Source organism: Pongo pygmaeus, chromosome 5, assembly GCF_028885625.2.
Source record: "Pongo pygmaeus isolate AG05252 chromosome 5, NHGRI_mPonPyg2-v2.0_pri, whole genome shotgun sequence".
Lineage (NCBI taxonomy): Eukaryota > Metazoa > Chordata > Mammalia > Primates > Hominidae > Pongo > Pongo pygmaeus.
The window spans coordinates 57,032,904-57,057,225 of NC_072378.2; the positions used below are offsets into that span (position 1 = coordinate 57,032,904).

The 24,322-nt window shown below is 41.0% G+C and overlaps 1 pseudogene; it reads right to left on the reverse strand.

Annotated features, from left to right (window-relative positions):
* Positions 1-8,468: 8,468 nt before the first annotated feature.
* LOC129039060 (protein RCC2-like) lies at positions 8,469-23,902 on the reverse strand (annotated as a pseudogene).
* Positions 23,903-24,322: the final 420 nt, after the last annotated feature.

The following is a 24,322-nucleotide window of genomic DNA, read 5'->3' on the forward strand; positions in this document are numbered from 1 at the left end:
CCTTATCAGACATACTTCTGGGGCAACAGAGACAAGGACAAGGACAGGGAAAACCTTGGAGCTGCGTAACTCCTGATGGTTCTGTCCCCTTCCTTGGGCACAGTCCATTGAAACCTACTTGTGGAGAAGTCTATGGTGATGGGACACAGTTGAGGCAGAGAGAGTAAAGAAGCAAAATAAGAGTCCTCCCTTTGAGAGGAAAAATTGTCCCTATCCAACTCAGTTCAAATTAGTAATCTTAAAGAAAAAGAAAACTAATTGAGTTTAACACTTTCAGCACTCCTCATATGCCTCTACAGGGCAAAACTGTCTTGTCAAAATTTTTGTATGGTTTTCATTCTCTGAGGTTTGCTTTAATTACTAAAACATTTACCCGATGTAATAGCATCCTGAGTAGCTGGCATTAAGGTCTTTACTTCTTTAGACTGGACCTGTTAAATAATATAAGGAAGCTTTCTTGGATGATTTGAGTCTAAAGGCATCTCTATCAAGACTCAGTGCTAGGGTTTTCCTGGGATACTCAGGGGCAGAACATGTTCACCTTTGCAGAAGCCCTCTGTGCTACACCATCCCCTCCAAAAGTCCTGGCAGAAAAGTCTCTCCTGTTCTGTTTGTAGCTGGCTGGGGTTACAGAGGGAAATGAGCAGAAACTGAGCAGTGCCTTGCTACCTCCTGGGGGGCTGTCAGAACCCGTTCACACTAGAGGGGCTGTTGGAGCCATCCTCCTCAGAGCACTAAAGGCTCAGGCCCTTTCCTACTTTTGGGGCCTGTAGACTGTTTTCCACTTCCCCATGAAAGCTGGAATGCTAGATAAGTGCTGGCTTTAGTTACAAAACCCAAGGGATCCTAGAAAGCCAAGTATGTGTGCCAAGCAGCTCTGACCTGCAGTATCCATCAAGGACCTGGTTGCAACCGCAGTTCTTACAGTTTTAGAAGGGAATCCTGCTCAGAGGCCAGAAAGAATCATTTGATGTCACACAGGATCAGTTTATTGGTTAAAGAAAAGGCCAATAATAACCAAAGAATTGTGAAATTTTCTTAGTTGTTGTTTAAAAAATGCGAGTATTTGGCATCCTTCAAATGATAAAAGCATGTAGCAAAGTTTAAAAGACTATTGTCCTTTGTAAGCCTATCCACAAGGCCAAGAAGGCCTTTGAACTCTTCAGAGGACTGTGCTTGGCTGATAATTCTTTGAAGATATGAGGTGATGGATGTGCTGAAACCTCCTCAAGAACCATTTCCCTCCATCAGCCAGGAGTCAGGGGATAGTAGAGCTGAGCAAGGCAACCTTGGCAAAGACAGGAAAGTCACCCTGGATGCTCAGTTCAAGAGGCGGTCAAGAGCTGTGCAGCGAACACCACTCCATTATAATCTATTTGTGGAAAGCATAATATGTATTTTTGTTAAAGGACAATCATACACTGAGGAGAATTAAGTTGGCAGTCTGGTGTTTAAAGGATCAGTATGATAGACAAATAAAGTAAGTGTAAGAGGAAATTTTCAACAACAAAAAAAATGACTCAAGAGAAGATGTGCTGAGATGACGGCTACTATATGAACAATTTCCTTAGGTCAAACTGCCCGAGATGATGGAAAAGTCACTTAGCTTTCTTAAACAGACAAGCCCTGAAAAACAGGATCCTGCTCAAGCAGTTCATTTACTACCCAGTCAACCACAAACTTACCCAGGAAGGCATGAAATTGTGTCTGGAGCAAACTGTGGCCAAGCCCATGAAGACACATCATTACTTTGTGGAGTGGCTTTTAAAAATTAAAAATAGGAAAGATATTCCATGAAAAACTATATCCTTTATTGGATAAGTCTAACTGGACTAAGAAAATAGCATGTTTAACTCTCTATTTAAAGGGCAAGAATCAAAATGAGGATAGTTTTAAAGGACCTCCGAAAACAAATGAGTTAAGACTATCTTTTACCTTATGTTTTCAGATTGTGGCAGCAAGGGGTTAGCTTGGTAAGTGGGTGAAGCATTGTGAGGTTATGTTTCTGTGCTTCCTAAAGAAGAATTATTAATATCACCAATCATAGAATTACCTCTGCTTCCTCACAGCGTCTAATCCAGAATAAAATCCTACTTCCTTGAACTCTTACCAAAATCACCCAAATCCTATAATAAGTCTTTTCTAACACCCCCTTTTCAAGACATCCCACAATTTCCCACGGAGTGAGATTACCTTCACTGCAACAAATGGATAAACCCAAACTTTCTTACATTTACAGGTAGATTCATGATCGTCTTTGACCAGAGAGTATTGACAATGTAATAACAGACAGAAGTGTTGGCAAAATTCTGCAGTTCAAACTGAGACAGCTCCCTTAGGCTGTGTCCACATGCATTAAAAAAGCTTGTCATTCAGTGAATTCAGTCAGACTCTTGCAAGAACCACTTCTATTTGTTCATTAAAACAGGGTCCAAAATCATTAGTCAATGCGTATTTGTAGCCTCCTTCCCTGTTTCTGCCTTTAATAAGACTCCTAGGCCATTCTTCCTCACTCCCTACCCCATATTCATAAGGAGGAAAGATCCTGACTGGCTTAGTCAACCCTGGGCCATTGATTGTACAAAATCTAGGGACTGGGAGAACCAGTAGTAACTGAGAGACAGGAAAGGTGAACTCAATCCATGCAATAAAGAATTGAGCTAGGGTGGGTGGGGAGAAAAACGAAAGTCTGCAGCATCAGGTTTAGAGGAGCCAAATTGGAGATGAGGTGGGAATCTGGGAAGAGAGACACTAAAGCACCTGCAGGAGTTGAGACAGTGGATGTGAAATACAATGAGGAAAAAGAATTTTAAAGAAGTTTTCCTGTGCTTTATGAAAGTGCCTTATACCCCCCAGCCCTCTCTCATGTTCACAGCCTTCTTTACATAAAAGCAAAAACAAAATAACTTGGTATTTTGGAGATTGATTTAAGGCTTAAATGCAAAACCTGAAACCTTAAAAATTCTTGAAGAAAACCTAGGAAGAACTTTTCTGAACTTTGGCCTAGGAAAAGAATTCATAATTCAGGCCTCAAAAGTAAATGCAACAAAAACAAAAATAGGCAAATGGGAATTAATTAAACTAAAAAGCTTCTGCACAGCAAAAGAAATAATCAACAGAATGAAAGACAATCTACAGAATGGGAGAAAATATTGGCAAACTCTGCATCCAACAAAGGACTAATATCTAGAATCTACAGGGAACTCAAACAATTCAACAGGAGAAAAATCAAATAACCCCATTACACAGTAGGCAAAAGACATGAACAGACATTGTTCAAAAGAAGACATACAAATGGCCAATAAGTATAAGAAAAAAATGTTCAATGCCACTGATCATCAGAGAAGTGCAAATTAAAACCACAGTGAGATACTATATTATACCAGTCAGAATGGCTATTATGAAAAAGTCAAAAAATAACAGATGTTGGTGAGGATGCAGAGAAAAGAGAATGCTTATACACTGTTGGTAGAAATGTAAATTCGTACAATCTTTATGGAAAACAGTGTGGAGCTTTCTCAAAGCACTACAAATAAAACCACCCTTTAATCCAGAAATCCCACTACTGAGTATCTACCCAAAGGAAAAAAATTATTATATCAAAAAGATACCTGCACTCATATGTTTAGCACAACACTATTTACAATAGCAAAATCATGAAATTAACCTGTGTCCATAAATGAATAAAGCAAATGTGATATATATATGTACATATATATGCATACATATATATATATATACACACACACACATATATATATACACACACACATATACATACACCATGGAATACTACTTAGTCATGAAAAAGAATGAAATCATGTGTTTTTTTTGCAGCAACATGGATGGAACTGGAGGCCATGATCTTAAGTGAAATAACTCAGAAAGTCAAATACTCCATGTTCTCACTTATAAGTATGGACTAGATCCTACTTGTTTTATCCTCTGCATGCAACACAGTGCCTGGCATGGGGCAGTTACTTGACATATTTTGTTTTATCAAATAAGTGTTATCTGGCTTCTTGTTTTAGTCATCACCACCATGCTTTGTCACTGGCAAAGCATTGTAAGGTACCTGTCTCTGTTCAACCAGCATAGACAAATATCCCAGTACTTCTGCTTTTTCCCTCCTTTTCTTTCCCAATTCAGGCTGTCTTTCAGGATAATAATAATGATAAATCCTGTGTATGGGCATTGTACCAAACTCTTCCTTTTCATTATTTCTACTAATCCTCACAACAATTCTGGAGGTAAACATTGCCCATTTTAAGGTTAGAAATCTGAGGCTTGGAGAGGTTTCATAACATGTCTAGGACATAGCTACTAAGTAAGAAAACAGCAATCCAAAGCCCAGCCCCACTAAGTTTCAGACTTAAAAAACCCTTCAGTCAATCCCTAACTTGTGTCGTCAGACCTATTTCTCTTCATCTTCCTTAATTCCAGCTCAATAGGACCACCAGAAATTCTCGTCATGTATCCTCACAACTTTGCTTCTATTGTTGCCTCCTCCACATGCCCCCCTCGCATGCCCTGCGCAAAGCCCAACTCAAACATTTCCTCTGTCATGAGGCTATCTCTGCTTTCTCTATCCCTCCATTGGCTACGATCTTGCTTCTTTGTCATATTTAGCTTGAACTTCTCTTACAACAGGTATTATATTCTGCCCCGAATTAGAGCTATTCTGATGCACATCTTTTACTTTATCCTTCTTTACCTTCTCAACTAGATATAATAACAGCAAACACATATACTGCTTACTAGGTGTCTGAGAACAGTCTAAGCACTTAACATATATTAAGTTGCTGAATTCTTATAATAACTCTCTAAGGTATGTACAATGCATATGCATCCTCTCTGTTTTGCCAATGAGGAAACTAAGGCACAAAAAGTTCAGTAAACTTGCCTGGGGTCATAAAACCAATGAGTAGCAATAACAGAGCTTGCACCCAGGTAATACAGCACCAGCACCCATGCCATGAACCATTAGGCCAGGTTGCTCACGTGTAGCAAGATCTGCTGAGCCAAAGAATAAATGAATATACAAATGAATGAATGTAAGCCAGCAAATTCAGTGTAAAATTAAACAAGCCAGTCACATTATTTGGTTTATTTGACATCCAGTTACCCTAAATTTGTGGCATTAAAAAGAATTTTTTTGTGTTAATCATTCACTTTAAAAAATTCCTTCAATAAATATTTTCTGAAGACATTATGCCTGGCCCAGGGCTAGAAGCTGGCTAAGTTTGTGCTGTCAAGATTTCACAGTCATCCAGGGTGGAGCTTGCAGGTGTCTGCCATTTGCACTGCAGTTGGTTGTGTAGAAATTTAATAACTGGGACTTTATGACTGTACCTAATTTTCTTCCTATTATGAACCATGAACTAAAGCAGTGGTTCTTCCCTCCTCATTTGACATTGTCTGGAGACATTTTTGGTGTCACAACTGAAGGTGCAGGTGTTACTGGTGTCAGGTGGTTAAAATCCAAGAATGCCACCAAGCATTCCAAAATGCACAGGACAGCTGCCATGACAAAGATATATATGGCCCAAAATGTCAATAGTGCCCAAGCTGAGAAACCCTACAGCAAAAATATAAAGAAAAATTCCTATGCCAAAAACCAAAGATGAACAAGAAGCTCTCATTGAGAGGGAACCTCTCAGACTCCTTGGAGGAAAGGCCAGTGTAAAATTGAGAAAAATTAATTAAACCATGGCAGTAATAAAGAAATAAACAAAGCATACACAGCAAAATAAAATCAAGTCTAAAATACTCCTTGAATCTGCAGTAGCATTTAGCAAATTAATCTAATTACTGGGATTTTTGCAAATGCTGCCAGTGGTACTGTTGTTCTGGAAGGAGGAAGATTCAATTGCCAGCCTCCACAGAAATTCACTTAGGAAAATTTATTAGTTAGCTATCCTTGTATGCTACAGGGTTGAGAACCTAGAATGAGCAATTGCTTCATCTAAGACAAAACATCTAAACTCAGTGTGTGCAGATGCCTGGCTCAGGAATACCCCCTCTATTTTAGAGGTTAAATATGCACCCAGAGACCACATCCTGCACATCAGCCCTCAGAGCGGAGGGTAAGATGGCTACTCCTTTACTGACTACATAGAAAAATTTGGGCTTCCTTGAAGCTCCAAAGAGGGGTCCCTAAGGGATCCTGAGGGGAAAATCCCCCCATTCTCCTTTTCCCAAATTACTTTTTTTTTTGTAGACAATGATGTCGTTTATTTAAAATGTTCACTCCAAGAAATATGTATGTATTTATGTATGTATATGACAATTATAGCACTAAACCAGGCACCTTCGACCAAATCACAACCTCCTCTTTGATTCCCCTTCACTCTAAGCCTCTTTCAAATTCTTTTTCCTGAGCTGGGAGACCAGTGAGTTGCCTGTGGAGTCAGCGCCAAACACGTTCACAGCAGGGCAACTGTGTACCTCTCTCTAGGAGTGCACGACGCCCTTCTCCCCAACTCCTTGTTTTAAAGGATTTAACCCATTAGGAAGTTCATTTTTCAATCTAAGCCAAAAGGAGGTGTGGGACAAGGCAGTCTTCACTTCGAAGGCCCCTTTCCTGCTCCAGACCCTGGCTAGGGTTCTAGAAGGGGCTGGCCACCGGAAGATCTAAGTCCAGCTCCTGCAAAGGCTGGGACCTCGAGTGCTGCTTCCTCAACCCTCTCGGTGACCACGACTCAAAGGGGGACCTCAAGGGTGCCAGAAGCACAGGTGCCTAGGCTGCATTCCAGGAAAGAGAACTGTCCAGGGAAACGGATTAGGTTATTGCATGGAAGCCTGAGTCAGAGATGGTGGTTTTGGGGTGATTTGGACTAATTAGGTTAGTTTAGCAAAGCTCTGAAGTGGCAGAAGCTTCTCCCCTGGACTACTGATTGAACACAGAACAAGAGATGCGTGGGGCCTCAGACTAAGTCTTAGAGAGATGCAGGCCAGTCTCCTCCCACAGGGCCTTGGGACTGGCGCGACAGACACTGCTATGTGGCCTCCAAGGGCAGGAGTCACGGTAAGGAGACACTGGGGTGGAGCAACAACAACTAGATCATTTTTGGCATTTTAACATGGAGACAGTGACAAGTGGTAACAATAGCAAAGCAAAAAAAAAAAAAAAAGAAAGAAAGAAAGAAAAACACTTGAAGAGACCAAAATTTAACTTTCCCATTCACCCAAGTCTCACACTCACTTAAGTTCTATTCCCATCTCCCTCATCCCTCATAAGCACCACTGAACTAAATATCTATTTTAAAGCGCCCAAACCAGTCCAGACCCTCTGGAAACCAAGAGCCCCAGCCAGAGCTGTCGCCTCTTTTGGGTCCGGGCGAGAGCAGCGTTCCGGGAAAGGCATCTCATAACTCACTCAGCACAGCACACACGACAGCGAGCTCGGGCACTTGACGGGGACACGGGTGGCAGCCACAGCATCAGTGCTGACACGCAAGGAAGTGAACTCTTCAGTAATCCCAACTATTTCGTACCAGAGCGAACCAAACGTGACTAAAGGGAGCTGAGTCAGCAGAACGGTACCCCGAGTCTCAGCAACAGGACGGCCAGTGCGAGGCAGGATGCAGGTGGGGTAGAAAAGGAGACCAAAGCACAAGGTGATCAAGGCTGGTATGGAAAGTGCTGATCCTTCTTGCAAGGACTAGAGAATCCACTTGACTGCTGGCTGATCAATCTCTAATTGGCGAGTGCGTGTAACAAGGCTCAGCCAGGGCTCCACAGGAAGCCACGAAGCCGACTCAGCTGATACAAATGTTCCCACCTCTGCCCCACCCCCAAGTCCCCATGGTTCCACCACCAACTGATTTTCATTTGGACTTCTTTAACAGCTGAGGTAGATATAAATGGTTAAACACAGACCCCCTATCCCCGACCAGGGGGGCCAGGGAAGATTCTCTAGCGTTGCAGCCAGAAGGCTGTGGGCGTACAGGCCGCCAAGGGGAGAAACAGAACTGACGCCGGCCTAGGCGGATCTGCAAGAAAAAGCGGGAAAGGAGTGACCCGTATGCTTCCGAAGCACGCAAGCGTGATTTTGGACGGAGGCGGGCCGGCAGGGATTGACTTTGCCTAGCTGCTGCCGGTTCCTGTAAAGGACTTTTTTTTCTGAGTAGATGGCGATTCCTCTTCCATGTAGCATCTGCTTGGATCACGGATGCTAATTATAACTGGAAAGGGGGTGTTTTGGGGAGTGTATTCAGGAAAGGAAAAAAGAAAAAACTTAAAAAAAAAACCCTAGATTGCTCAAAGTTTCCACCTCTTTTGTAGGAATGGTAAGTCAACTATGAGCAAGTATTTTAATTCGACATTAAGGGGAAAAACGTACTTTGGAAAGCACATAGAAAAAAATGGTGGTTAACGTTGGATCACTTGTAAAACGGAACCTCAAGGAGTCTAAACAAAAATGCACCTTCGGTCATCTTTCACTTTTTTAAATTCCTCATTTGACTTCACGAAGTCCCAGTGCACATGGAAATGACAGCTGCCGCCAGAGGTGTGGAGTCGGAGGAGTCTCCAGAAGCATGGGAGGGTTCGGAGTTGTATTCTGGCAGTTTCTTGATCTTCTCTTTCTCGGTCTCACTTTCGTCTCTTGCTATCACCAAGGAGTGTGAGTAGCCCATGGCGACCTTCTCCGAGAAAATGAAGACTGTGGATGCAGAGTCTTCACCTCCTGGGCTGCAGTGGAAGACTTGGGCTTGTGGTCCCCCTAGCCCAGTTCCCCCAAGGTTGGTGATGGGCCCCAGCTGATGGCGCTCTCGTCGGAGGCCACAATGATACTGCTCTTCCTACAAGCCAGGCTCTGGAGTCTTCAGCCACAGAGGTCCTGCACTGCTTTCGGGTACATGGCAGATTCACGGGAGGTGTTGGTGGCCCCCCGGAAAAACAGACCACCCACTTCACTGACGGCCAAGGAGCAGGTGTAACCAGCATAAATCTGGGACGCCCCACGCCCAGGGAAGTCAAACAGCTTCACCAAGCGACGGACCATCTCGTCCTTCTGCTCTGCGTGGCCGAGCCGGCCATCGCCACCGAAGCCCCAGGAGAAGACTCGCTTCTGGGAGTCCAGGACCACGTGTGGTTAGCACCACAGGCCACGCCTCACACAACCACGTTTGGTACAGGCAGAATCTGTCCGTCTTTCATCAATCTGTCCGTCTTTCATCTTCTCAATGAATATGGCCAATCGCGGGGGTACCAGTTCGCAGTCATACTCTATCCGCTGTGCCCCGAAGATGAACTTCCCATCCGAGTTGTGTCCCAGCTGACCATATTCAGGGCACCCAAAGGAATAGAGGTTTCCTTTTCAGTCCATTATACTGAATTCAGCCCCACAGGCCATTTTGGTAATTGGCTGGCCGTTATACATTATCTGCGCGGGGCTGCACAGCGTCTGTCTGGTTGGCAAGGCCCAGCTGCCCCATCTTGTTCTCCCCAAACGCAAACACAGAGCCCGTTTCCGTCAAGGCCAAGGTGTGGTTCCACCCACATGTTGCAGACATGATCACTTCATGGCAGAGACCCTCGATGAGTCTGGGGGCCTCTACTCTCTTGGTGTCGCCATGTCCCAGCTGCCCCTTCTCATTTCGACCCCAACTCCACAGCTTCCCTTCCATAGTGATGAGGAGGCTGTGTGCAGCACAGGAACCTGAGACCACTGTCCGTATCCGGACCCCCGCTAGACAGCCATACCTGTGGGGACCCCACAAATTCTGACCGAGATTGCGGTAAGCAGCTTGCTGTTTAGGCACTTCCTTTCGACCAGTCATGTCCCAGTTGGTTGCCCCCAAAATCAAAAGCTGCCCGTTGCACTTTGACCCTTTAAGTTTGACGCGCTCCTTGGTGCCCCGCGCGCTTGTCCCCGCAGGGGTCCCAGTCGAGCTCCACGCTGTCCTAGTCACCACTGCAGCCGCAGCTGCAGCCGCCGGGCCGCCGAGCTTCCTGGGCCCGGCGCTGGCAGTGCTGTTGCCCGAGCTCGGCTCCTCCCAGGCCGCCGCCGCCGCCGCCTTCTTCCTGGGCTAGCTGAAGTGATGAGAAATCGGAGAGAAAAAAACGAAGAGAAGCAATTAAAAGACGGATCGGAGGGCTTTTTTTTTTCGGCCCAGAGAGGGCTCCAGCCCACTCACTAGGTACACTTCCCAAAGTACTTCTATCCAACCCTAAATCCTAGTAAGAAAGAAGTGCACGCTCTCAAAGAGAGCTAAAGGAAATAAGAACATGGGATACTGCCAGAACCCCGGGTTCAAATCCCAGCTCTAGCACTTATTAGCTGGGTTGACCTTTGATAAAGTGATAGGCTTCTCAGTGCCTCGGTTTTGTCGTCTGTAAAATGGGAGATAATAACTCACCTCACTCTGTTCTTGGGGGAATTAATACAAATAAAGCATTTGAAATAGTTCCTCGCACACAAAAATTGCTGTGTAAACCCTGGTTATCATTATTATTAAAGTATGAGTTCATTGAAGGAAAAGGCTGTACCTCATTTTTATGGATTTCCCTAGGCTTAACATAGTGCCTATGTTACTCCCAGAATATATTATCATAATTCAATTTTCAGGTGACTATATTTTGGTTTAATATCAATACTTTAGTCAAAGTGCCCTCTCATCATCTAAGGCTGATACAATTTTGGGGTTTTGCCAGGTCTGATTGAAAAAGAATATATGCTGCAGTTTTGGGATACTGCCTTTTTGTCTTCTTATTTTATCAGTTACAGAGAGAGGTATTTTTAAATCTACATGTATGATTGTGAATTTTTCTAGTTTAAACAATTTCTGTTTTATATATTTTAAAGATATATTATTAGATGCATATACATTTAGAATTTTGTTTTCCTGCTGAATTGACCCTTTTTATCATGAAATGTCACTCTTTGTATATCTAGTATTATTCTTTGTCTTAAAGTATACTTTGTCTGTTTGTAACATAGCTGTGCCAGCTTTCCTTTGGTTAGTGTGTGCATGGTATACGTTTACCATCCTTTGACTTTCACCCTATCTGCCTCCTTATATTTAATGTGTATCTTACAAATAGGAATTATTTGGGATAATTAAAAATTATTCTTTCAACCCAGAGAACTTACTTCAGTAATTCTTGCATTGCAGGTCTGCTAATGACAGCTTTGCTCAACTTTTAATTGACTAAAAATGTCTGGTTTGCTATAATTTTTGAAAATTCTTTTAGACTATAGAATTCTAGACTAGCGGGTTTTTTTTTTCTGTTAGCACTTAAAAATATCATTCCATTGACTTCTGCTTTCATAATTTTTGTTGAAAAGTTTGCTATTTATCTTAGGGTTGCTCTTTGAAGAAGATTAGTCTGAAGCACATGTTTCTTATATGTCTATATTTTACAACTCCCTCCATCATGTAATGTAAGCTACTTAGTGGCAGGGATCATGTGTGACTTGTTCATCAGCAGCATCTGGAATTGTGCCTGGCACATCTATATTCAAGGCATATTTTTGAAAGCATTTATAAATAAATGAATGAATTGTACATCATGAGCACAAGGTAATGAGTACAAAGTAGCCACTCACCAAAGAGTGAATAAATTAAGTCATTGTTCCTGGACAAGATCTCTACTGTTATTTCTAAGTTCACAATACCATTCAGACTGTCGCATAGACCTGTAGCTTAAATTAAATTTGACCACTGCATAAACATTTTCTTGACCACTTATAGTAGTTTTGAAAAATTCTACTTATATATTAAATATCTTGATAACATCTGAAAATATGACATTAGTGATTCTTTTTAGGTTATTTATTATATTGAAGATGAGCCAAGCCAAAATGTGTTCTTTTGGAATTAGCTTTCAAATAAATTTACTTCATCATGTAATCTCCAAAGAATGAAACTCTTTTAGACACAGATATTAAAAGAAGTTTCAGGTGATTTTAATGAAATAAATATGGTGGTCATCCCCGCATCAGTTTTGACAACCATAAGAGCCAGACTTACAGATAGCTGACATTTCTTCTCCTTGTCAAAGGGAAGGAAGACCCTGTATTTTAAAACAGATCTGTCTTGCGTTTACTCTCAGCTACTTTTTGCAGCCTCAGGACATTTCATCATCTTGTTGGTTTATAAATGGTACAGAATAACCTTAAGTTGCACCTAAGTGGTTACTTTACAACGCAAGAAGCAAGCCATTGAAGTTCAAATGTTTATCCAACCTCTAGTTCTTTGATGACATGATAAAAAAGAGATAGGCTATGCATTAGTTGGAGAGGACTACTAATACGCCATATCTGATAAAGGGTGTAGAAAATTATGGAGAAATGAAAAACCTGAACATTTCTTTCTGAGTCATAATTTAAAATGTAGCTTCATCTTTTGAATTCCTAAAACAGCAACCATTTTCAAACATAAGCATGAAGGGTGCTATAGAGTTCACCACGTAGTATTTGGATAATCCACATCCTGGAACTTATCTAACACTGAGAAGACCTGAGACTTGGCTATCTTAGTATTTCAAAGCATTCATCTGAAACCAAGTTGTCTTAAAAGCAGGAACAGCAATGAATACCTTATTTGTTTATTCAGCAAATATTTGTTGGTCACCTGTTATGTGCTTAGGTTCTTGGGATGGAGTGGTGAATAAAATAGTCAAAATCAAAATGGTCAAGCAACTCACATTCAGTGGGAGAGCCTGAGAAGAGGGACAGAGCATAGGCAGTGTGTCATGATCAGGAAAGTGCCCTGAACAGGAAAGGGCAGGTTACAAAGCTGGCAAGAATGGAATGTACAGGAGTCAGCCAGATGATGGTAGGGCAGAGACTGTGGGGTAGAGATGGAGAAGGTGGGGTGGAGATGAGGAACATTCACAATGAGGCAAGTGATTTTATAGGAACTAGGAGCATGGAGATAGCAAAACTTTCTGACTATGAACACATTCCCCACTGTAATGTATGCCATCTGAGGCAGACAAGAACCCATAAAGAGAACGGTTCTAGCTCTGTGGAAATTTCTGTCTGTGGAAATTCCCATGGACCTGTTGTTACTGATACTTATTTCTTATAAGTATCTATTAATATGGTAATACCAGCAACTATTTGTTGCATGCTTGCTGTATCAAAGACATTACCCTGAGGGTTGTGGAGACCAACTCATCTCATCCTCTACTAACCTAATGAGGTGAGCACTTTCTTTCCATATAATAGATATGGCCAAAAAGCCTTAGGCAGGGTAATTTGCTCAAGTTCACAGAACTAATAAATTGTGGAGCCAAGGTATTAACCTGGGTCTGCCAGATAGCAGAACTATTGTATTTGGTAGAGGTCAAAATATGTGACTAAGTATACAGAATTATTCAACAATTATTTATCCAGTATCTACCATGGCCAGGAACTACACTAAAATCATAGATCCAAGGAAACCTTAAACAATTTCTGGCCCCATCTTCCCATTTTAGGTGTGAGAAAACCGAGGCTCACAGAAGCTGAAGACTTAATAATATGCCATACTATCTGTGTCAACTATGAATGGTAGAGAAAACATAAAAAGAACAGAAGAAATAATGGAACTGTGGATTTTAATTTTAAAACATTTAAAAGATTGAGGGTGTAAATATCCCTCAAAGTTGCCCCTCTTTTCTTCAGTTAGTCGCCCAGAATGAAAATGCATTAGAGGAAAGTTTAAATCAAAATCAGTTGAATGACATCAACTTTTCTCTCCAAAAATGCTTTTAAGGTGAAGAAAAAAGCTTGTATGTCTTTGTGTTTTTGCATTTTTACAATATGCTCTTAGGTACCCTTCCTGGAGTAATCCTTCGATGTGTTTATAATGACTTCTATAGACTGGCTGGAGATTGGTCCACTTACAAATGGCAACCAAAAGAAGCAAGACCTTCCCAACAAACGACTCTTGGCTTTTACCTGGAGTCAGGAAGACTTTAAACATTCCCCACACTAGTCCACCAAACACTGGAATTTGCCATTGCCATGGCATCACATGAGATGCATTCACTAAATTAACATCTGGGTATGGTTATCGGTTTCTTTTCATCTGGAGTATTCATTTTTAAAGTTTGACCCATACTTCCCATTTATTTTCCAGAAGGTAAATAAGATTCCATATGTTTTAAGCAACCCGTGGCACAGGCACCAACCTGGCTCCATTCTTGGAAACCACGCACAAGAGAAAAACCTCTATAAGCTAAGTCACACCCAAGTAATTTGGGCAAATTGCAGTAGGGAAGGAGATCAGGGCATATTAATTACTTGGCAAGGGTGTTCTTTATATAAACCACGAAGGTAAACCTTAATCCAGTTCCAGGAATGTCTGACTAATAGGCCATGATTTATGGGAAGTTCCTGGCCATGATAATTGTTGTCTTTGGCCAGTAAGAAATCAATGATCCAGAGCAACCATTTTCAAATTATGTTCCCTAGAAAGTTGATAGAAAATTAATGTGGGAAAAAAAAATAACCTTAAACAAATGTGCTGCAAGCAAATAGGTTTGGTGAAATCTAAGGCCAAGGAGTTTTTCTACTGACAATAGTTTAGAATGGTCAACGATCTATGGTGTATTGAGCCTCTCCAAACTTATTTAAAGACAGCCTTTCTTTTGCAGGGTAATCTCACCTTTATCTTTTCCTTGCTGTGTGTCCTCATGTCCTAGGCCCAGTCCCTAACCACTCTTAACATTTACCTCTCTCCTTTAAAAAATAGAATAACACTTCATATCATGGGGTTAATATGAGGATTAAGTGTAATTTATATACATCTATAGTTGCCCTGTAAATGATAAATTATTAGACAAATGTCTGTGTTTTTAGGCAGGGCCATAACCCCAGTGGTGAATTAAAATACATGTCTCTTCACACTTTTTAGCTCTATTTAGACATGTATATAGTCCTTTATGGCTTAAAAGTTTGTCTTTCTTGAGCAACTTCATCCCTGCTTAAACTACTTTGGCCTCTGTTTCTTAAAATTCTGCCCATGGCCTCATTGTTGCATTTGCCCTGCCTGTTGCAGTACACACATGTACACAGCATTTTCCAAGGTGTAAAATTTTGAGGAAAAATGGGATTAAACAATGTTCAACAAATGTCACTTGTGTTGGTTCAGCTGGACGTCTCAGAGCCTTCATTACACATAGCATTATGAGACTCTAACAGGGAAATATAACTTGCAGCATATACTTGCATAACTTGCAGGGAAATATAACTTGTAGCATCTTTTCCAAATTTATTTTAGAATGGAATTCCTTTTGTCCTGGAATATCTATGAGTACCAGTGGTTTGCAGAACACACCTTTGGAAAAGCTGCTGTGTAGGCTTAGTAGAAATCAAATGGCTTCGCTGACAAGGAACATCTCAGAGACTATATCTCCAATAATCTCACATTATTCCTTGATATTGATCTATAGTTTAAGTATGACACTTAAACCTAACTATGAAATTATGGAAGTAAAATGTACAAATTGCAACGAGTTTAGTTACATATCATAAAAAGGTTTTGACAATGTCATAGCTAAACAACTTCACAGATAACATCTTGGGTAACTTAAGTTTGCAGAGTATAAAGTAACTGAATAAGTTGAGTTTTCTGATTAATTTAGATAAAATATTGGGCTAGACATGTCTGTAAAATTCTATAAGTACACTTTCTAGGCTTTGTCAACTCAGTAAATAAACATATTTGAAGCATATTTTGATGATTCAGGATCTTTATCTGCGCAGGATGTTCATTTTATTCAGTGACTATTAGGTAGTCCTACAGAAGTAGAGGGTTCTGGGGGTTTGCCTAGAATATGTACTGATCCACAACATATGTTAGAAGCTTTTTAAAAAAATTTAACAAAAGCTTATTTTCTATGTATTTGTATAATATAACACCTCATGGGTTTAGGCAAGCCAGTAATTATTATCTCTTCTATATCCTACTGTCAGTGAACATACTGGTGCAGCTCTCTGTACCACGTGACTTGCCTCCCCCCTACTCAACCCCAAAACCCCAGTTATTTTCAGTTATAGATGATTAGACCAGGCTAGATATTTGACCTGAGCTTGGGCAATCAGATTCTTTTTCATCAGAATTTGGAAATGAAAACTAAATGTTTGGGTCAGTTGGACAATGATGAGTGTTTGTGATATTGATTTGGGGCCAAGAGAGGGCAAAGCTACCCAAGCCCCTGAGAGTAAATGATTCATCTGTTAGGACACAGATTCAACCACTGTATTAAAGACAAAATAAAATGCCTCAAAAAAGGTAGGAGATATTGTTTTTCTCAAACCCAGACTTGAGATAGCAATTTCCCATTGCTGGGGACCTAGGCTTCTGGCCTACTCATTGTTAGGGTGGCTCAGTCCAAAATAGCTTACTACTATACTTATGTTGCAGTCAAAACGATGCAGAAAGGAGGCTGCCCTCTTCTATGATGACAAAGTTACATACGCCACATGTACATGAATCCAGAACTTGATTGAGTGGCCACACCTAGCTGCAAGGGAGTCCAGAAAATGTAATGTTTACCAAGGAGGCCATGTGTCCAACTAAACAAAAGGGCTCTATTGTTAAAGGAAGAAAAAAAGAATGGATATTGGAGAACAACTAGCAGTCTACAATAGGATGTGAATAAGCTGAGAAAAAAGGTACTCAGAGAATCAGTAGAGAGAAGTCAACAGGCAGCAAGAAGCAGAGATGACAGAGAGACAGAGTCAGAATCAGAGAGTCAGGGAGTGGTTGTCTGTGACTTCCCATTTCCTGGACATCCATCTGTCCTTACTACATAGAAACTGGCTTCTGTGAAATTTATCTGTAGCCTTTCAACAAGCCCCACTGTTTCTTGAACTAAACTGAGTATGTTTATCTTTTTTGCAACCGAAATAATGCAGATAACATGTATTGTATTTATTGAGCACTTACAATATGTTAGGCATTGCACTAAGTGCTTTCCATGGACTGTTTCGTTTAAACCTCATAGCAATTCCATGAGGTAATTTCTGTTCATTCTCAATTTTTGTGCCTGAGAAAAATGAGGCTTGGAAAAGCCTCACTGTTAGCAGGTAGCAGAGCATAATTTGAACCTGAACTCTAAAGTCTTGCTCCACATTGATGATCTTTACCACCACTGAAGTCAGGCACGAGCTTGTAGACCTATGGTAGGATGAGGCCAGGCAAGGCTGGGGCCTGAGACCAGGCTGGCTCATTAAAATGAGGTAGGTACTGAGGAACAACACACAGTGATATGTCCTGGGAAGAAGCCCAGTTGGAGGCAGGAACTCAATATCTGGGGCCACACAGGTAGGCTGTTGAGTGTATCTAACCTGCAGAGTTAGGGTTGTCCATTAGGCATAGTGATGATCAATTCATGAGTTGACAGGAAGGCTGGCAGGTGGACATCAGTGGATAAGCTTATCAACGGGATTCTTGGAAAACTATTCAATATGTTGTTGAAAGTCATCCAATTATCCTACTATCGAGTTAAACAGTAAACTGATAAGGTTAGGTAACTAAGAGGTTAGGGCACTAAGAAAAGCCTCACAAAGGCATGGCAGGGTCTGTGAACTAGGCAGGTTATGATAATCCTTTGCTCCTTCCAGGAAGTTGAAGGGCTCTAGTTATAGCAGGTTAATTGCACTTGAATAATTGCAGTTTATACCAAATCGTGTTGACTTCTGACTCCTTGGTAAGGTCTAGCCCTATGACTTCTTGCTTAGAGGCTTGTCTGTTACCACACCTCCTGTCTTTGTATGACCCAAACAACATGAAGCAGTCCCACTGTTGGAACTTAAGACAATTTTCACCAAGCATCTCATAGGACTACAGATTGAAGTCTTTGGAGAAAAGGTCTTTCTCCTAAGCAGATCTACACAAACCCTAACTGGTATCAAGGGAAAATGTTTACTATGTTTACCGCTTCATAGTAGAATAATTGGATGACTTTCAATAGCACCTTGAGTTTAAGAAATGAGAATTCTACCAGTCACAGATTCTAGAAATGGTACATAATGAGAGTGATTCCATAAGTTGACCTAAGAGCAAAGGGTTCTGAAGTTTCCAAAGAGAGATAAATTGACTTAGTTTCTACGCATTTTAAATTGCTAATCTTCCCCACTATTGTTTCTACTCATTTTGCTGCTAATCTCATAATTATCTTGCCTCTCCAGCTGCATATTTATCTTTAACATAGCATTCACCAGCTGGCATATCTTCAGATAATTTTTAGTAGAATTCTAGAATTACAGAAATCAGCCTCCAAAGGTTTTCCAACAAGCCTTGAACCAAATATTTGCCAATATGTATTCCTGCTTGTAGAAGGCGTTTGAGGGTGAAGTAGGAAAGATATTTTCTTCTACCCCGTTCCTGAGAGGCTAGAGAAATATGAAGGGTAAAAAGAGAGACACATTGCTTTCACAGCTGTAATAAGGAAAGGGGATTTGCGATTGGATCAGAGAGCCTGAAGTGCAAACAATAATTAACAGAGGATAAAACCTTAGAGAACTAACTGTGGTGACTACCCCAGAGATAGCCCAATCTAGGATACTATTGAGACAAGCCTTTTAAGTTACAATAGAGAGTGAATAAGATTTATTAATAACATTCATTAATAAGATTAATTTTTCCAAAAATTTAGGTCAGTAGTTCTCAAAACTGGCTGCACATTAGAATCCCCATGCTCTGGCTACAGTTAAATCAATTAAGTAAAAGCCTCTGGGGGTGAGGCCTAGACATCAGTCTTTTAAAAAATCTACCCAGCCAATGCCAATCTACGGCCAAAGTTGAGAACCACTGATTTAGGGATATTGGGAAAGGAAGATAGAAAAGATTAGCACAAATTATCTGGAGCCTGATTAGGTAGTTTCAGAATGCAAGAGTTGGCGAAAGTGGAAGTATTGATCATCTACAAGGGAATATCCAATAAACATCCTCCAGTGGAAGATGCAGGTGAAGCCTGGCAGAGGAGAAGCAGAAGGATAACAAAAGATCTAGGCCTGATTAGCAAACCTTTCATTGACAGGGTTTGTTTAAACAATGGATGTCTTCAGGAGACCCAGAACTTACTGACTTGTCTCTCCCTCTCTAGGGTGCCCACATAACGCAGAATCTGGAGGAGTGTGTCAGACAGAAAGTAAAGAGAGTTAAGGTAGTAAAGACACCATGATTCAGCAGTGTCTTTACAGCTTGTAGAAATGGCAAGAACTAACCTCAGAAGCAGATGGAGATTTTACACATTTAGCAGAAAGAAGTAGGGAAATGAAATATTACTGGTATATTCCCCTACTACAAATAGACATGTGGCCTAAAGAAGGGGGCCCAAATGTTTCTGTTACTGCTGAAGCTGGCAAGGTATTCAAGGTCTGTCATAGGCAAAGGCTAAGGACAAAATGGTCAACAAGCACATGAAAAGATTCTTAATATCAGCCATTTCTAGAGAAACACAAATCAAACCCACAATGAAACCTCACACCCATTAGGATGGCTACTATCAAAAATGAAACAAACCAAACAAAAAATCCAGAAAATAACTAGTGCTATTTTTGAAAACTTGTGCACTATTGGCAGGAATATAAAATGATACAGCCACCACTATGGAAAACAGTGTGGAGGTTCTTCAAAACATTTAAAAAAGATTTATCATATAAGCCAACAATTCTACTTCTGAGTAGATATCCAAAAGAACTCAAAGAAAGGTTTCAGAAATATTTGTGTACCCATGTTTATATCAGCATTATTCATAATAGCCAAGAGGTGGAAGCAACCCAAATATCTATTGATAGATGAATGGATAAAGAAAGTGTGGCCTTATACATATAACAGAATATTCAACCTTAAAAAGGAAGAAAATTCTGACAGGTGCTGTAACATGGATGAGTCTCAAGTACTTTTTGCTAAGCCAATCGCAAAAAGACAAATACTGTATTATCCTACTTATATATGTACTTACAGGAGTCAAACTGATAGAGATAGATAGAAAGTAAATAGTGGTTGCCAGGGGTTGTGGGGAGGAGAACATGTGGAGTTATTGTTTAATGGGTACAGAATTTCAGTTTTGCAAGATGGAAGAGTTACGAAGATAAATGGTGATGATGGTTGCACAACCATGTGGGTGGATTTAATCCACTGAGCTGTACCTTTAAAAATGATTAATTTCGTACATTTTATGTTCTGTGTATTTACCACAATTAAAATTTTAAAAATATATATGACCAGATATTTTTAAGTGCAAAAAACCAAGGTGGAGTATAGTTTATATCATATTCAAACATTTTGGGGGTAAGAAAGGGGGATAAAATTTAGCATAATCTGTGTTATGACTGACTTTCTTTGTATGTATACACACACACATTCATATCAAGAACCATTACAAGAACAGAAAATGAGTAAAATGAGAGAGGTGGAACTAAGACTTCTCAGGTACACATTATTTACAGTATTGACTTTTGAATCATGTAAATGAATTGCTTATTAACAATAATATTAAGACATTTTTAAAAAGTTGAGAAGAGGCAACGTTCGAGGAGAAGCTGGTGAAGCAAGAGCCTCCCTGGGCCTCTTGGGGGCCTTCAGATTTAATGGACATATCAACAGTGGCTTCATTCCAGGTGTTTGCAGCTCCCATTTGTATCTGGCTGAGACGAATGTGAACTAAAAAGGAAAACACTCCTGGGCAAGAGGGTGCAAGGGCCTAAGAATTCCCAAGTGGGAGGGAGTGGAGCAGCTACCATGGTATAGGACTAACAGGGCCCAGCATCTTGCTAAGGATGGAAGAGTACAGAGGACTGGAGGAGTGGGAGTGTGCTTTGAGAACTGCCTGCCATATATGAAGGAAGCCATGGTCCCAAGAGGGAGTGAAGGCCACATCATCCTGGAGGAGCAGGGAACATGCGGCTCAAAGGGGAAAGAGCAAAACATAAAGGAAGAATCCTAGAGTGTCACAAATGCCACTCTTTCCAAGATGATTCAGTGTGATAGGGATCCCCTCTCTCTATATGGAAATACAGTGTCCCCTGTAATCCCAGCACTTTGGAAGCCGAAGCAGGCGGATCACAAGGTCAGGAGATCGAGACCATCCTGGCTAACATGGTGAAACCCTGTCTCTACTAAAAATACAAAAAAATTAGCCGGGCGTGGTGGCAGGCATCTGTAGTCCCAGCTACCTGGGAGGCTGAGGCAGGAGAATGGCTCGAAACCAGGAGGTGGAGCTTGCAGTGAGCCGAGATTACGCCACTGCACTCCAGTCTGGGCGACAGAGCGAGACTCTGTCTCAAAAAAAAAAAAAAAAAAGGAAAAGGAAATACAGTGTCCCAAGTAACTTCTAGACCAGCTCTCTGTATGGAATTAAGTTCACAAACTGCATACTTGCTCTAGACTCCAGCTCAGGTTGACTAGCAACCTGGCCGGCTTGAAACCAAGGACATCGTCCTTGTGCTCTGCATTTCCTTCTATTTCTTCCCCAAGGCAATGTTATTTTACCACTTGGGGCTTTGGTTGGCAAAGCAACGTGGGTCTGATGAGGGGAATATATTTTTCCAGGAAAATTGTTCTAGGTTAGCACACATTCTTGTTGGGTACATTTCCAGAAGCAGTATTGCCAGGTCAAAAGGTATGTGCACTTAAAGCTCTGATAAACATTGTCAAATTGTCTCCTAAAAAGGGCACTTCAACTAGCACTCCTGGCAACAGCATAGGAGGCGTGCACCCGCTTGTTCTCACCAATGTGATGTGTACAGCCAAACTTCTCTACATCTGCCAAACTACTAGGGGAGAAATGTGGTCTTATAACTCTTAAATTTCAGTAGCGAGAGCCATTTATACTACTTAATGTAAATTGTATTTTGGTGTCAATTAGGAAAATTTTTCCCTTTGCTATTATAATGCAACTATTTCCCCCAGTTTGTCTTTTGACTTTGTGGCATTTTTGGTGGGCAGACATTTATCCATCTTTCCTTCATGGTTCCTGGATTTTGCATCTTTCTTAGAAGAAAAGCTTTCCCTGCTGGCCAGATGTGGTGGCTCAGGCCTGTAATCCCAACACTTTGGGAGGCTGAGGCAGGTGGATTGCCTGAGCTCAGGAGTTCGAACCAGCCTGGGCAACATGGCAAAACCATGTCTCTACTAAAAATACAAAAAATTAGCTAAGCATGGTAGTGCATGCCTGTAGTTCCAGCTACTTGGGAGGCTGAGGCACGAGAATCACTTGAGCCCAGGAGGCAGAGGTTGCAGTGAGCTGAGATTGCACCACTGCACTCCAGCCTGGATGACAGGGTAAGACCCTGTCTCAAAAAAACAAAAGAAAAGCTTTCTCCACTGTAAGACTGTATTTTTAAAAATTCTCTCTTGTATTGTCACACTCTTTCAGTTACAGTCTTATTTTGAGGGAAGGCAGGTTTCCACCAGTGAAAATAACGAAAGCATTTCATAAAATCGGGTATTTTACTTACATACTGGTTTTGCAAAAATATCATAATTTTGGTCTCCGCTTCTACTGGAACGTTTTCAAGCATTTCTCACAATTGTAACCTAGAAATATGTCTACAGACACATAATTACATGGAACACATGGAGGACTGATTCTTCAGGCCCTGGGCAGCCTGTGTTCTCTTCCGGCACCCAGACAGGAATTGTATTTACAGTCTTCACAACAGTCTCCAGTAAACAGATCACACTGTGTGGGAGAACCACGTTTGAAAGGGGCCTCAGTTGAACTTTCATTATTTGTCAATTTTCAGCATGAAGCCACTTCTTAGGAATTTCATGGGACAGGTCGTTAATCCTATGTGCTATAAGATATCCACTAAAGAAGAATTTTCCTAAAGTGTTTTATTCAGAAACTTTAAGAAAAGTTTCCAGAGCGATGGTTTTATCAACTTCAAAATAGGGCCAACTTTTAATTTGTCTTTTGTGAGTTGGAGGATCTTGCAGAAGCTGTCATAAATCCCATCTCTAAGAAAAACATTCCCAATGCCTTATTCTTTTGGGACAAAACACAAAATATAGTTAACATGCTGCATCTTGGGGGTTAAAAATTCTAGAATTCTTGACAGAAACACAGTCCTTTATAGAGACGTGTTTCCAAGGATCCCCACCAACATAGTTCAAGAAACCTTCATAAGGAGTAATTTGTTGTTCTCTTTTGTACCCTCCACCGTCCCATGTACCTACCAGAAGCTGGTGAGCAGTGAGGTGATCCTGCCAAAGGAATAAAAAACAAGGAATGGAAAGAAGACTTTAAAGAGCTGCTGTTCCTTAAAGCCAAGAACTGTAGAGTCATTCATTTTCCTCCGACACCTAGCCCAGCTCTTGACTCAAAGGAGACAGCCATGAAGATGATGAAATCACAACCCCTCTCAGATCCTCAATACCACATCACCATGGGAGCACTGATGTTTTCGATTACCAGCACCTGGAAATACAATCTTTCTCAAGCAGCATTGATTGACAGATTTAGCAAATAAAAATACAAATTGACTGGGTATGGTGGTTCATGCCTGTAATCCCAGCACTTTGGGAGGCTGAGGCAGGTGGATCATTTGAGGTCAAGGGTTTGATGCCATTCTGGCCAACATGGCATTTTAGTCTCTACTAAAAATACAAAAATTAGCTGGACGTGAGGGCATGTGCCTGTAATCCCAGCTACTTGAGAAGCTGAGGCAGGAGAATCATTTGAATTCGGGAGGTGGAGGTTTCAGTGAGTCGAGATCGGCCACTGCACTCATCTGGGTGGAAGAGCAAGACACTGTCTCCAAAAAAAAAAAAAAAAGCAGAATGTCTAAACTTAAATTTCATATAAGCAATAAATAATATTTAGCATAGGAATTCCCTATGCAGTATGTGGCACATATACTTTAAAAGTTTTTTAGTGTTTATCTGAAATTCAAATTTACCTGGGTGTCCTGTACATTATCTGGCAAGGCAGATACTTTGAAGGCAGCCATCTTAAGGACAGATGTAATGAATAAAAAATTCTTCCTTATGATGAAATAAAAACTTGTCTTCTACCTATTGGTGGTCCTTCAAATATTCAGAAAGCTACAGAGTCATTAAAGTCAGAGAGACTTGGGTTTGGTTCTGTTACTATGTGACCTTGGGCAGTTTATTTAACCTCTTTTTTTTTCTGGTCTCTAAAATGGGCTATATTACTTGCATTACAGGAAAACCATGATTATTATAAGCTCCAAATGATCTTATTCAGCCCAGGTAAAATAATTGTAATCAGTCACAATTGTGAATGTTAATCGAAATCTAGAAAAGACTGTTCTCTTAAGGGTGACCCACTGAGCTGACCATTATCCCTTTCTTGGGGGATGGGGAGAAATATGAGAGAAATAGAGAATGGCTACCCTCTGATTACCATG